Source organism: Balearica regulorum, chromosome 3, assembly GCF_011004875.1.
Source record: "Balearica regulorum gibbericeps isolate bBalReg1 chromosome 3, bBalReg1.pri, whole genome shotgun sequence".
NCBI classification, from domain to species: domain Eukaryota; kingdom Metazoa; phylum Chordata; class Aves; order Gruiformes; family Gruidae; genus Balearica; species Balearica regulorum.
The window spans coordinates 108,240,612-108,254,319 of record NC_046186.1 but is presented as its reverse complement, the minus strand read 5'-3'; the positions used below and the strand labels follow the sequence as shown (position 1 = coordinate 108,254,319).

General features: G+C 39.0%; 1 protein-coding gene across 5 annotated transcripts in view; it reads left to right on the top strand.

Moving 5' to 3' along the window:
- The first annotated feature begins 542 nt into the window (after nucleotides 1-542).
- The window catches only part of LCLAT1 (lysocardiolipin acyltransferase 1), a 119,384-nt gene continuing 106,218 nt past the window's right edge, over nucleotides 543-13,708 (top strand). The window contains exons 1-2 of one of the 5 annotated variants that reach the window (XM_075749427.1): nucleotides 543-705; nucleotides 895-1,006. The gene's annotated coding sequence lies outside the window, so the exon portion shown is untranslated. Of the gene's footprint in view, nucleotides 706-894; nucleotides 1,007-5,811; nucleotides 5,972-7,119; nucleotides 7,239-10,684; nucleotides 10,779-13,708 lie in introns of those variants that run through there. The other 4 variants (XM_075749423.1, XM_075749425.1, XM_075749426.1 and 1 more) reach the window with 4 other exon arrangements.

The window sequence follows — 13,708 nt, the reverse complement described above, 5'->3', positions numbered from 1 at the left end:
TTTCCGCTCTCTCACACTTGACGGGCTATTTTATTACAAAATCCGAGGCAAACAGTAGTAGGGTTTCCCCCTTCGTACAGCACCGTTGATGAATCATTGTCCCTTTTTTGCTAATAACTAAAATGCTTTTTCTTTCCGAGCACCTACAGCCATCCTCTCCCGTGTGGGAGCGGCAGCACAGCTCTGCGTGCCCCAAAAAGCCCGGCCAAAATCTGCTTTTGGGGCGAGCCGCGGCCCAAGCTCCCAGCTGGGGACCCACAGGACGGCCCCGGCGTTTGGGGGAGAGGAGGCCGAGGGCAGCGGGGCTCAGCCCCAGGGTGGTGGCGTGCCCCTGTGTGGGACAGGGCCTGCCGCTCCCGGGCCCGTGGTTCCTTCAGTCACCTGGTCGCTCCCTAGGCCTGACACCCACACGCGTGTGCGTGGGCATAAGTAGTGTATGTGGGTGTGGGAGTGCGTGGGGGTGGTTGCTGCCCCTTTAAGAGAGGCCGGGGCCGGGAGGGGTGCCATGGCAACGGCTTGACAGCCGTGACCGGAAGTGATTGGGGGTCAGAGGTCGCCGGTGGCAGCGGGAATATGGCGGCAGCCCTGGCGAGGCCGGGCGCTGGTGGCGGCGTGGCTGCGCTCCCGGGGCCGGCGGCTCCCTGAGCGGGGCGGGGAGCGGAGCCGAGCCGAGCCGCCTCCGGCCGCGGCGCTGCCCCGTCTCAGGTGAGGGAGGGCGGGCACGGGTTCGGGTTCTCCCGTGGCGGGCGGCGAGCCGGGCCGTGGTGCTGGCGGCGGCGCGTCGGGGCTGACCTGCGTGCGGCTCCGGATCTCCACTGCCGGCCTGGCCTTGCCGGCTCCTTGTCGCCGGGGTGCGGCCTGCCGGACACTCACCTGCCTCCCGTTTCTCCCCAGGGATGGTCGCCGCGCTGTAGGAGGGCTGGGAGCCGCGGCGATGCCCGAGGAGGAGCCGCTGGAGGAGAGCGCCTGAGCTGGTCTGGGGATACGCTCAGTGTGTGTGAGACGTGTACGTTACCCAAACCTTGGTCTCAGTACTGCTATTTTTATTACATCTAGAGGAATAAACGGGGGGTTGTTGTTATAATCTCATCCTTAGTATCCTTCCTCTTGGAAAAAGTAGCGTCTCTCATGACTTGCACGTACACAGAAGTCAGTCAGGTTTTGCCAACTGTGGCTGGGTGGTTTTCCCTGTTTGCTGTGCCTGTTGTCTCTTCTCCCGGTGGTGTTGGCGTGTAAGCTGCTCTCTCTGCTAGATTTACCCTCTGGTAAAGCTAAACTTTGACCTGAATGGTCTCTTGTGTAAGAAGTGCAGGGTGAGTATTGGAACAAGGCATGTAACATTTCACAACCGGGCTGTTCAAAGCATAACTGTGGCTGCAGAAAGCCACATATTAAAAAAAAAAACCCACTAGAATTAAACTATGTGGACAGCTTCACATTGGTGCTTATGTGTATTCACTGTGATATGTACTTTGGAATCATTAGACTTTTTTTTCAATCTCCACTTATGCTAGTGCATGGAGTGAACTATGCTCACATAATGGGTAGCATATTTTGCATATTGATTGCTAAGTATCTCCATATCTCATTTACTTCATGCTAGCTGTCATTTGTTTTGAAGACACCACCCACTCTCTGCTTTTGGGCCCTTGGACTTCTCAGGAGTAGTTACCACAGCAATATTTTAATGTTTCTCAAGCATAAACTTACTCTACTGTAACGCAGAGAGATTAACAGATGGTATTTTTTTTTTCCTCCCCTTTTTCTTTCTTCTTACTTTACGAATGGGGAAACTAGGATTAAAAAAAAGGAGGAAAGCCAAAGTATGTCTTAAATCGAACACAGAAATCTGAAATGAGTTGGTTGATTTTTTTTTTTTGTAATCAGATTTTATAGTATTAGACTCCAAATGCAAAGCTTCTGTGGCAGCTGTGCTAGCTGACTCCTCAGCAAATCAAGGTACAATTTAACAGTGTGAATACATAGTTTGGTCAACGTGTGGGCTGCAGCTGAAGAGTGTGGTCTCACTCCTTTGCCATCACTGGCCATGGGTTACTGCTGCTCTCTTTGTAGTGGATTTAGTGGTTGGATGGTTGCAGGGACAGTTGATCTAACAGTTTTATAGGAATGGCTTTCTGTCAGATGGAAGCTATTCTAATGAGTGGATGATCTGATATGAAAGCTGTTTCTCCTCCTGCTCTAATATAAACCAGCTGTGGGTTAAATATAATGTGAAACTACCTCAAGAAACCAAATCTCAAATTGGTCATTCAGAAAACTACACTTAAAATTTCTGGAGAGTTTGGATTAAAAAAAAGGAAAGACAGCCATGTGTAGGGAATATGTGGTAAGAGTGTAGGGAGTGTAAGTCTGTGAAGGAACTTTCCCATCTTTCCAGTCTTTTCTCCATTCACTTCTTGCCAAAGAGCTTCTGTGCTAAAAAAGGGAAGCCTCTTACAAAGCCTTATTTAGACCTCAGGGGCTGGTTCCCCATGTGTACTAAGTGAGGTAAGAATCTTGAAGGAAAAATATTTTATCCTACTGTGAAAGCCAAACAAATTGCGCAGAGAAACCTTGATGCTGGTATGTTCCAGCTCCTTGGTCTTGATGAGTTTTGCTTTTGTGGACTTCCCTACCCTCCTCAAAAAAGCAATTTGAAAAGAAAATTGGAAGTGTAATGAGGCATCATCTTTGCATCTGCCTGGGCTTTTAGCAGTGTTAGGGTTACTTGGTCCAGCAAATCCTTTCTGCAGTTGCTCAGGTGGCAGACTGTCATGTGTTTCATCTGTTCCTGCAGAGTCTTTACTTCTTCAGCAGCTATTTTTAATAACACCAGGCTAGATTCTTAATCACCTGAACTGTCTCAGGTGCAAATCCTCTTGTCCTTTTGCTGGCTTTCTATTTGATTCTGTCCAAGACTTCTACCTGTAGTTTCTGTCTCAAGTTTTGTTTAGATAGTCTTGTTTATCTCGTTTTTTTTCCTGCCACTTGTCCTGTCCTTCAATGTGCTGCTGTCCCCCACTCCTCCCACCTCTGCTTTGCCAAAACACACACTTTCCTTTTGTTGGCTGCTTCTTCCAGCTTCTTGGGACATGCAGTCTGTCTCAGTTTATGCTTTGCTCCTACCTGGTCATCATTTGCCAATCTTTGTTTTCCTCTGTCCTTCTTTCCTTATTTCATGTTCCTGTTCTCCACTTAGTCTTGTTCAAGGTAGTCCCTTCCTTTTTCCCTTGTCTCTTCAGGTTGTGGTACTGAGAACACACAAACAAGATTTCTCATGTTCTGTATCTGGTGCTGAGTTCTATAATCTGGTTTAAAGTTTTATCAGCTATGGACTGAAGAGAGTTGGCTTGTTTGTGTTGTATGTGTGGTGTTTGGTCAGCACTTAGAGCTAAGAGAGGGTAAAACGGAACCTTTAGGGAGTTGACTTTTTGAAACAGATTTCCCCTGAGAGTGGACAAAGTTTGGTTTTACCTGCCATTTTGTTGACCTGCACAAAAAGTAAATTGCTTCTGAAAGACAATTCTGTGTTATAAAAGTCCACTGTTGCTGTTGCAGGGCACAGTGAGAGGCAAGAGAGCAATGTTGGTAAACTTGTTGAAACGTAGACAAAATGTCTCTTCTTTTTCCTTCATCTTTTTCTCTTAGCTGAACTAGTTTGCTTGTGAACTTGTTTTGTTACAGTAAACTTATTTAACTTGATTTGTTTGTATTAGGGTTTCTTACATACTTAGAGGTTCAAAACTGGGGGAGTCTTTACTCGTCAATACAAAATTAATTGTTCCATTAGGTTCACACACCATCCTTTCATGAGTTTGAGAAAATGATTTTGCCTTTAATCTGACAGCAGGCTTAGTTTTGGTGTATTTTGGGTTTTTATTTTGTTCCTTCCCTGCCTTGGGTTTCCTTGATACAAAACTATTTTTTTTTTTGTCTTGCTGCCTTTAAACATGCCTTTCCAAGACTTTGCATCTGTGATATTAAAACTCCCATGACTCTTGAGTGGTGGTGTGGTTTTTTTCATTTTTGGGGTTTTTTTTTATCCTTTGCTATAATACCTGATATTTATGTTATTTTAGGTCTCAAGGGAGCAGGTATTTCTTTTGTTCTAGTGGTTCTGAAAGGTTTTGCTTAATCTCAAGTGCTTTCTCATTGAGCTTATGGTTTTGTTGTTTTTAAGGCATTCAGCATATCTTACGGTTGAAAGAAACTTATATCTATTTGCTCTTCTCTTTTGATGGCAGCTTCAGAGGTGCCATGAAGAGTAAATGAATAGACTGCCTGAGGAGTCTATATGAAGCAGTTGTGTGGATCACCACACATTGCTTGTGGAAAGAAAATTATTTTTTCTTGAAAATGCTCTAGTCTTTTCCAAAATTCCTGTTGGAATCATGGACGTGTTCCTGTAAACTACTGTATCCCCAGACATGTTCATGGTTCCTGTGTGCTTTAATATATGGATAATATTGTTTTGTACTCCTTCACCAAATCAGTGAAATGATGGAGCTGGTGGTAGTCAGAAGTGTCAAAAGATAACCAAACACCCAGGCTTTTACAGGAGAATGAGAAATAAACCACAACTAAGCCATTCATTTCTCTTGCTAAATCAAAGACAAACAATAGCAGGCAGTGCAGGTAGTGACAAGTACACACAATCGTGATTTTTAAGCAGCAATGGTGTTACTTTGATTTCCTGAAATCCTGTTAGTTGTATCAAACTGGTTATGGTTGTTTCAGATCAAGGTTTAACTTACTGTTCAAAGTAACTGGAATTTATTATAGTTATACATGAAATGAGCATGCAGATCTGGGGTTAGTGTGTGACTATATATATTTTTTCCTCTTAACTTTTGCATGGTCACTATGATAGTGATTTAACCCAAATATGTTAATTGTGCAGTAACAGAAAATACGCCATATGACCCTACAAATCTATTGGGAGGACCCTCTCCGGTGTTTGAAGGTAAAAATGTTACTATCTTGCTGCACATGAGAGGTTACATGAAATGCCTAGTATGGCCAATGGTGTGGTTTTAACAGAGGTAAGAGTGCTGAGAATCCACTGTTCAGCTTGATCAGCTCTTGGAGAGACAGAAGCAGCAGATAAAGAATTTTCTTCAAGAAAAAAAAAGTTTTGAATCTTTTAAGTAATTAATTCCACATCACTTGGTAATATTGCTCTTAGGTTTCATTATGGTTACTCTTATCTAGTGTTGGTATTGATTTTCCGCATTGATTTTCCCCAGTCTCCACACAAGCAACAATCTACATCATGCATTTGTTCAGATCAAGTATTAGCATTATGTGTTTGAATGCAGAGGATAATTGCATATCTTGCAAATTACCCAATGGCTGTTTCATCTTGAAACATTTAGAAATCCATTTTAGTTTCTCGTAATTATAATGTTTTAGTCAGACAGCAATCTAAACTTAGGACAGCGCTTTGGCAGTGGTATGCTTGTTTTTCTAAAATGAGTACAGTTTCTGTGGTTAAATTTTCCTTTCATTTAAATATAGATTTTAATCAGTGTAGGCCAAACTTTTCCAACCATGTTTAAAATTAGCTCAAGCCATATTTTAAAAAGTATGTTTTCCTAATGTGATTTAACTTGTATAGAAAAATGTATGCAGAAATGAATGTTTTTAAGCTGATTAATGCTTTTGAAGTGTTATTACGACTTATTTGCAAAAAACCCCGTTTATGACTGGCTCAAATATGACTTGATGCTAGTTGTCTCTTTGTAATAAATAGTACTGAAAGCACTTCATGCTGTGCTTCTGAAATTTGAAAGGTAGCTGTTCAGAAAGTAACTGTAAATTCCACTCATCAAGCAGCTGAGTTACAATATCAAAACAAAGTGAAATGCTTGCTGTTCTTCCAGACTTCCATGCAAGCATTTTGGAGATTACTGAAGCTTTCATTGGTGATCTTATACTTCTTGAGGCAGGGTATAGTTACCATTTTCAGTTGGTAAGTTGAAGTTGTAAATAGATGTATAGCAAGTGTTAAACTTTGTGTAGAGGATATTCAGCACCATATGTGCTCCAAAAGAGAAGTGGCAACGACTCTGAATGTCAGGTGGGTATTAAAACTCCCTGAATTACTGCTAAACATTTTGTAGTTTCAGTTTCTAGAAAAGTATTAAGAAACCAAACAAAAGTGAAAAGACCCCCAAACGTGAGAGGGGAACAAGGTCTTTGCTATACCTAGACAGTTTTCCAGTTGGCAAAGTGCTCAGAGATTAAGGGAGTCGACCTGTCAGCAGACTTGTCTTCAGCTAGACCATTTCTACTGATCACAGGTAGGGTGAGATGCTTTCACAGAGAAATGTGAGGACAAATGTCATGAGAGAGATGAGTTGTGTGGATTTCCATTGTAGGGAGTGCAGTGTAGTTTTATGTGAGATGTGCTGGTTAGCGTTGATGCGCTGTTTCTTTAGGGAAAATTATGTAGAAAAGAAATACTGTCCTGGTTTGGACATGGAACGCAGAAATCTGACAGTTTTTTGGATGCTTTATTTTATTATTTGGATGCTAGAAGGACTAGATCCTTCTAGTATTTAATACTTAATGGTACAGGTAATCATGCTTCTGTTCAGCTGATCAATACCATTTGCTATCAAGATCACGTTTGTTACTGTGACTTCAATGATCTGCTAGAATGTAAAGAACATTGGTTTTGAAAAAGCTGATAGTACTATACCAATAGTAAGCAATAGCAAATTTATCAATGACTGGTAAAGCTTACCTTTTTTCCCAGTTGCTGCAGCTTGTGCTATTACTTTTAAGAAACTTAAATGAAACAAACACTTTTTAATTTCGCTCAATGATTTTTCTCACAAACTGGACTAACTCTTAACCAGAATTTGTGTGATACAGTGGGAATTTCTCAAACATTCAGCTCACTGAATAGCAGTTACATGTTCTGTGCTCATTGAAAAACAACTTTTAACTCTTCTGGTAAGATAAAGCCAGGAGACAGTGGTGGCCACATGCTGATGTATGGAAGTTAACTTCTCAGAGTGAACCAAACTGCCAACTGGCTTCTAGCTTTCAGGCTATGGTCAGAACTTGGAGCTTGTTCCTAACTGTGCTGTGTAAATCTTTTAGATTGTGTATCATCCCTTGTTGGGGGCCATGTGCTCCAGGGAAGTCAGCACTAGTTCCTTTAACAAAGCCAAGAAAAACTACAAAAGATTTCTCAAAGAGCAAAAACAGGTAGAAGAAATACTTACCTGGTAAGTCTCTGTTGGGAGTCAGTCTGTATTGGTGGGGTGTGGTGTTTTGGTTTTTTTTTTTTTTAACTCTCCACTCATGGAAAACCTCTTTCTCTAGAGTACAACATTGCACAAAGTGTGAGGTAGTACACTCGTGCCAAGGCTGTTGAGGCAACCTGTAGAATCTGGTAAGGCAAGGCTAATAATTTCCTTTCAGCCTCCTGCATAGACATTAACTTTCTTCTGGTCTTCCCTCTTCAGAGTGAAAACACCACTAAATCAGTCAACTCAACTAGTCAATTCCCTTAAAAAGAAAACAATTTTAGTGATTTCTTTCAAGGTCTCTTGTCCAGGTCGGTAGATTTGTCTTTAGGACAAATAGAAATGATGCACTACCAGTGAACTAACTATGTGTAATTCATCATCAGATAGTGGAAACAATTAATGTTCTGGGAATTGGCATGCATTTCACATTTGGAAGGGAGGTGTTTAGATGATTGCAGACAGTCTAGGAAGATGGAATGTAATGTTGTGAGCATATTTGATTTTTCTGAACTTTGGGGATAGACTGTTTTAGAAAAGGATCGGTCTTGCTGCAGTTTGTGCTGTCTCCATGGAACGGATAGACTTTGCACTAGAGTTTCCTCTGAAAAATACTCATGCGTCAATCTAATTTACAAGAAGTGTTTTGCAGACTCATCTATTTCTAACCATTGAAAGTGACAAAGGGTGTGTCTCTCAAAATTATGGCTTTGTTCAGAGAAGTGTGTTCTTTTATTAGGAACATCAGGTTTAAATTTTCACTTGAATACCGAGTTTTAAATAAATAAATCCTGACAGTTATCCACTATTTCCAGTGCTTGCATGGGTCTGATATTCATTACAAAATGGATACTTCATGATTTTGTCATAAAAGATTTTATCTTTAGATCCCAATTTCCAAAATTTGCTTAGAATAGTAATTTTTGTAAAAATTTTCTTTGCAGAAAGTTTGGGGTTTTTTAATTATGTTGTAATAAAGTAGGCATTGTACTTACTGTATCTCAGTCCTACTCTGAAGAAAGAATCTTGGTCTCTTTCCTAAATATTGAGAAGCATTTAGTTTTTCACCTCTGGATACAGGGTTAGATGTGTTACAGGATTAGAACAGTGTCAATTCCACTAAGCAATAAAAAAAAAAAAATCCCACTTTAAGATAATGCTTTAACTGAATAATACATCTCATTTAGATTTTGACAGTGAGCGAGCTGTGTGTTTATCTTGTCTACCATCTTAATAGTTTTTGAATGACAAATACTTGCAACAATGTCAAGGGTTGAACAGTTGTATTTTTTTGTGTATTCTTGTTACCGTAGGTCCTTGAAGGACCTTGAGAGATGACTGATGTGTAAAATTGAGACAAAGGCTCTGTAGTTATGGTAGTATGGAAATTAAGTGTAGCTGAAGCACATGTGGCTTGAGTGGTAACAATAGGGATATTGCTAAAATGATTGTTGATAACACAGGAATGTGTATTATCTTTTGTCTAAAGTTAAAATTATGTTTTTTTCGTTAAAGTAATTGCAGTAGGCTACTCTATTGGAGAGCAGTATGAAGTGATACGCAGCACCCTTGTGCAGTGGACTATCTTTGAAAATACACTAATAGCAGTTATTTTGAATTAATGAAAGAACCTTATGAAAAGCTTAGAGGATTTAGTAAGCTTTGATTGTGTCAGTCACATGCTGGTAAGATTTTCTGATGGTCTGCCTTCTCTGTGCCTTTGCAGCTTGGCAGACTATCGCCCTTCTGCAACAGCACTATGCCCCTGAAGTGGCTCTAGCAATTACTTTTTTTTTTAAGGGAAGCTTTAAGTTGTTCCCATGTTGCCTGCAGCCCCAAGTGTGTTCAGTGTCTTGTTTGTTTTATATGTAGACAGTGGGAGATAGAGGTGGTAAATATGGCTGTTTTCTTTTTTTATTTTATGTAAGGCATCCGTAAAAATCTGCTAAGCAAACTAACATTGTGTATCTTGTCCATAGCTTTACGATTATGAGTGCCAGGCATGCAGAATTAAGCTCGCTTTCAGAACAGAAGGTAGCATCGTTGTGAGCAGAATGCTAACATGAGTTTGCATGTTAGAAAGAAAGATTACGTTTCTTGTCTCCATCATCTCTCACTATGTCTTGAAATACAGAATTAGCTGAAAAAGGCATATTTAGGACAGGCTTTTGCTGAAGTTCAGAAGCACGTCATTTATTCATAAACATAAGCAAACCTTAAAATTTAGGGAAACCGTCTAGTAGCTTTGGATTTGCATTGAAGGTATTCTATATGTACAGTATTAACACAGATGATAACGTTTACTAGGAGTACCACAAAATGACACATTGGCTAGGAGATACCCCAAAAATGGGAAATAGTAGTTGCAAAATATTGTTGTACATTGGGTTCCACAGGCTGCAGAATATTTTGGAATGAAAATTTTCAGCAGTACTGAAAATGATCTGGTCTGGCAGAAGAGTAATCTTTTAATGAATGCTTATAGCATGACAAGAGGAAAGAGAAATTACCAGCAGGTATTTCTTCATCACTTGAAAACTGATGTTACTGCTGTAGTTCTACAGCCATTTAGTTAAGCATTTACAACCTTTACAGGGATTATACATTACAGACTCTAAAGCAAATGCCTTTGTTTGACCTCAATATCCTGTAAAGATACCAATTCCCAGGACTTTTGCGTGTGGGACCTTAGTTGTTCTGCATGCAACTGGTGCAAGTCTCGCAGCTCTTAAGAACCTGGGATTTGATGTCGGTATGGAAGAGTGGCCCACACTTGGGAGCTGCATCTTCCTTTGTGAGACCTCAATGTCTGAGCTTCTCTTGAGAAAGATTATGGTATGCTTTTCTGTCAGTTTCAATGTCTTGAATAATTCTAATGTTTAGAATGAAGTTAGCAAGATCTTTCATTTCTGGTTGGGGAGATATTTGATGTAGAACTATCAGCCTCTTGTTTCTTAACATCTTTGCCCTAAGCTGAACCTTACTAAGAGCTGTCAGATTTCCACCAGACGTGTTGAAGAGCTAGAACATAAAAGTGAAGTTCATGTTGGAATGAGATCTGGAGAGAACCAAAGTTCTGGGCAAGTATTTTTCCTTTTTCCAAATGTTAAGCTACAGCCATATTAATAATATTTCTACAAAAACATTGGGCTAATTTAAAGCAAAACTGTAGAACTGTTATATCCCACATGGCATGAAACATTCCTGCTTTTTTTTTTTTTTCCTGGTGCATTAACTTCTTACACAGAAAGGAAATGAATTTTAGAAAGAATGTTATACATAAGCTATTTGAGACATTCTCTGTTAAGGAAATACCAGCTGTCAAGAAAGATGCAGCCAATGTTGAGTTATATTAAAAACATTGTAAAGGAAATATTTGTCAAGGAAAAGTGGATTAATTAAAACACTTTAACTATTTTTGCTCTGGAAGAAGGTTAGAGAAGTTCTATATAAGCCTCTCCTAAACACAACCATTATTAAAAGCCACCAGTTTATTTTTTCAGAAGGAACTTGACTTAGGTAAGTTGTTCTCTAATGTAGAATAAAGAAATTTTCTGACTACAATGTAACTAGTAGGGGAAAAAAAAAGACAAAGACTTGGAGTCATTATAATTTATTACCTTCAAATTCTATAAGCTTGCTTTCATTGATTCTTTTGATGGACAGAATTTATATCAAAAAGAAAATAGGCTACATTTTAGGATTTTCATATTAATGTTTTTATTTGAAAATCAATTAATAGCAGTAGGAGGCATTATTTTGCTTCTGTAGAGGAAAATAGTGAAGTGCACATAAAAAGGAACCTGAATCAGGCATGTGAAACATGAAATATAATGGGATTTACTCTTTCTTTAATCCAGTCTGGCTTGTTGGCTTTAAGGAGTTGTACACTGAATATGCAGATTTACTATAATGGTTTGAAACATGAGCACTTTGCTCTTTTCCCCATTAATCTGTCGATGCTATCAGATCTACCCTGGAATGTAGCAAATAAAGAAACAGTTATGTCTGTTACCTTTCTAGGTAATGCTCCAATTTTTATATTTAGGTGAAGAGGTTGGAGGGGATGCTTAGTTGTTATGGTTATGTGACCTACTGAAACGTTGAGGGTTTGATTTTTATAAAAGCATAAATATTGTATACAGGAATGTTAGGTTTTCCTCTGTTTAAGAATCCTGCCTTTTCATTATAAGTATTTTCTGGAAATTCATGAAGATCAGTGTGTTTTCTTTTGTCCCTTGAAAATACTAAAATTACGTTTCTCAAGTTACATGATTGCTATTAAAGCTGAACAGCTGTTCACACTAGGCTTGTGATCTTAGACTTTGTTAAAATACCAACAGAAACATAAGTACCAAATGATATATGGGCTAAATTTTTTAATGTCACATCTCCACATGTGAATTGACAGTCTGTACTTCCATTAACACATTACCTTTTCCTCCCTTAAACTTTTTCTTTAGAATGGCTTGTGTTTTAGGAATGCCGTAAGGATTTAAGGAATGTGATCTGTAGAACCCATTTTACTTGTTGCACGTGCTTGATGTTGTATACCGATCTGAATAAAAGATTGAATATGATGATAATCTGAAGGTTTCTTTAGTTAAATGCAACTCTGAAGAATTGGATTTTGCTTTTTACTTGATAAGCAAGACAGCTAATGTTGTTATTAATAGTAACTAATTGTGATCCTTGTATTAGTAAGTTTTAAAGTATAGTAAGAAGAAAAGAGTAGTAAGGTTTAACGTTGGACACCTATAAAATAAAGAATGCAAAGCTTTCACAGCTGTGACTGAAGCTAATAGCAGCTGTGGATTGTGCTTGTGATGTACTGCACAGGGACAAATATTCTGAAAAAATTAGATTCCAGATTAGACAGACACAATACTTTGTGCTGTGGTTCTTGAGTTATAAAAATATAAGTAAGATCTGTTGTCAGTAATGTATTTTAATGTATTTTCACCTGTAACACTTTCAGATAGTAATATATTGAGCATAATACAGAGGAGGAAAATAAAAGGTTTTTCGTCCTAGGATTTTAATAGCTTAGGCTAATTTTAGCACTGTACTATGAGAAGGGGGAAAAGAAATATAAAGTAGTTTCTCCCTGTTAACCCTGCTGTCAAGAGCATGTGCATTGGATGAGGCAGAGTTCCTGTTTGAAAAAACAAATAAACCAGCCAGGAAGAGACAACCTTAATTCTGGTGTTTTATGATTTCTGTATGTTCACTTGTGCAGCTTCAGTGTCCCAAATTTTTTTTGAGTGTAATATGAAGGTAACTATTCACTAACGGTGTGCTGGGTGGTGCCGAATGCCCCTGATCTTTTAGCTGTGAATGTAGGAAACTGTAATTCTGCTATGGATGACCCCTTACTAAAGGTGATGTTCTCCCTTGTGAAAATTCTGAGGGTGCTGTATCTGACCTAAATGCTTTTCGGGCTGAAACTAGTTATGGTATGTTAGACTTCCGTGGAATCACTTCATCCGTATTCTAAGACTATGCTTTACCGGCAATCTGTTTTATTGTATGTAAAATGATAGATATCTGAGATCAGTGCTGATTCCAAAGAGAAGTAACTAGACTGAGTTCCTGAATGTAGTATCAAGACTGCTAATCATGTCATGGCTAGGAAAAAACCTCCAGCCTGTTGGTATTCCAAGTTATTTATCCAAAGTAGTTAACAATAGTAAATGATTCTGCAGTTTGACTGAATTTTATAGATACTACTTTATGCCTCTCACTTAAATCTTGCTTTTGTCCAGAGTGAAATAGTTCTTTGAGTATTTACGTATGCATGATTGAGCATATGGTTATTGTTCCAAGGAGAAGGGAAGGGAAAATAGCCTCTTCTAGTCTGTCTGTTCACATTTTGAAACTTACTATAAAGAAACTCTTGTGAAAATTGTATTAGCCATCTAGGACCATTTTTTTCAACTTCAGTCTGATGCCTCTGCAGTCAGGATGAAGGCTGTTTATTGGGATGCCTTTCTTCTGAGAAATTAATACTGAACCACTATGTATTGATTGACTTTTACTGTCTAATTGGTGATAGACAGGTTTGGCCAATCTTTGTTGGCTTTCACAGTGAAGTTAAGCCTAAAAATATACTTGAAGTTATTTGATCTAAATATACCAAAATTGCAGGTTGTAGATGTTCTTTGGTAGGGCATCTTGCAGCTGAGTTGAGCTTGTTCTTAATGTATAGCAAAACCTACTTTTGGTTTAAAAGGGTCAGTTATGATATATCTTGATGTCATTTTCCATCTATATGCTTGGTATTTATATCTGACAATATAGAAGCTAGAGATGGAAAGTTATAAAGAGAAATTATTTGACTACATTAAGTGTTATGGGACAATTGATAGATGAGTCCCATTAGCCATGTTGTGTTGAACTACAGCCAGTCATTTTGAAATATTTTAAATGCCTAGTGTTCCTGAACAACT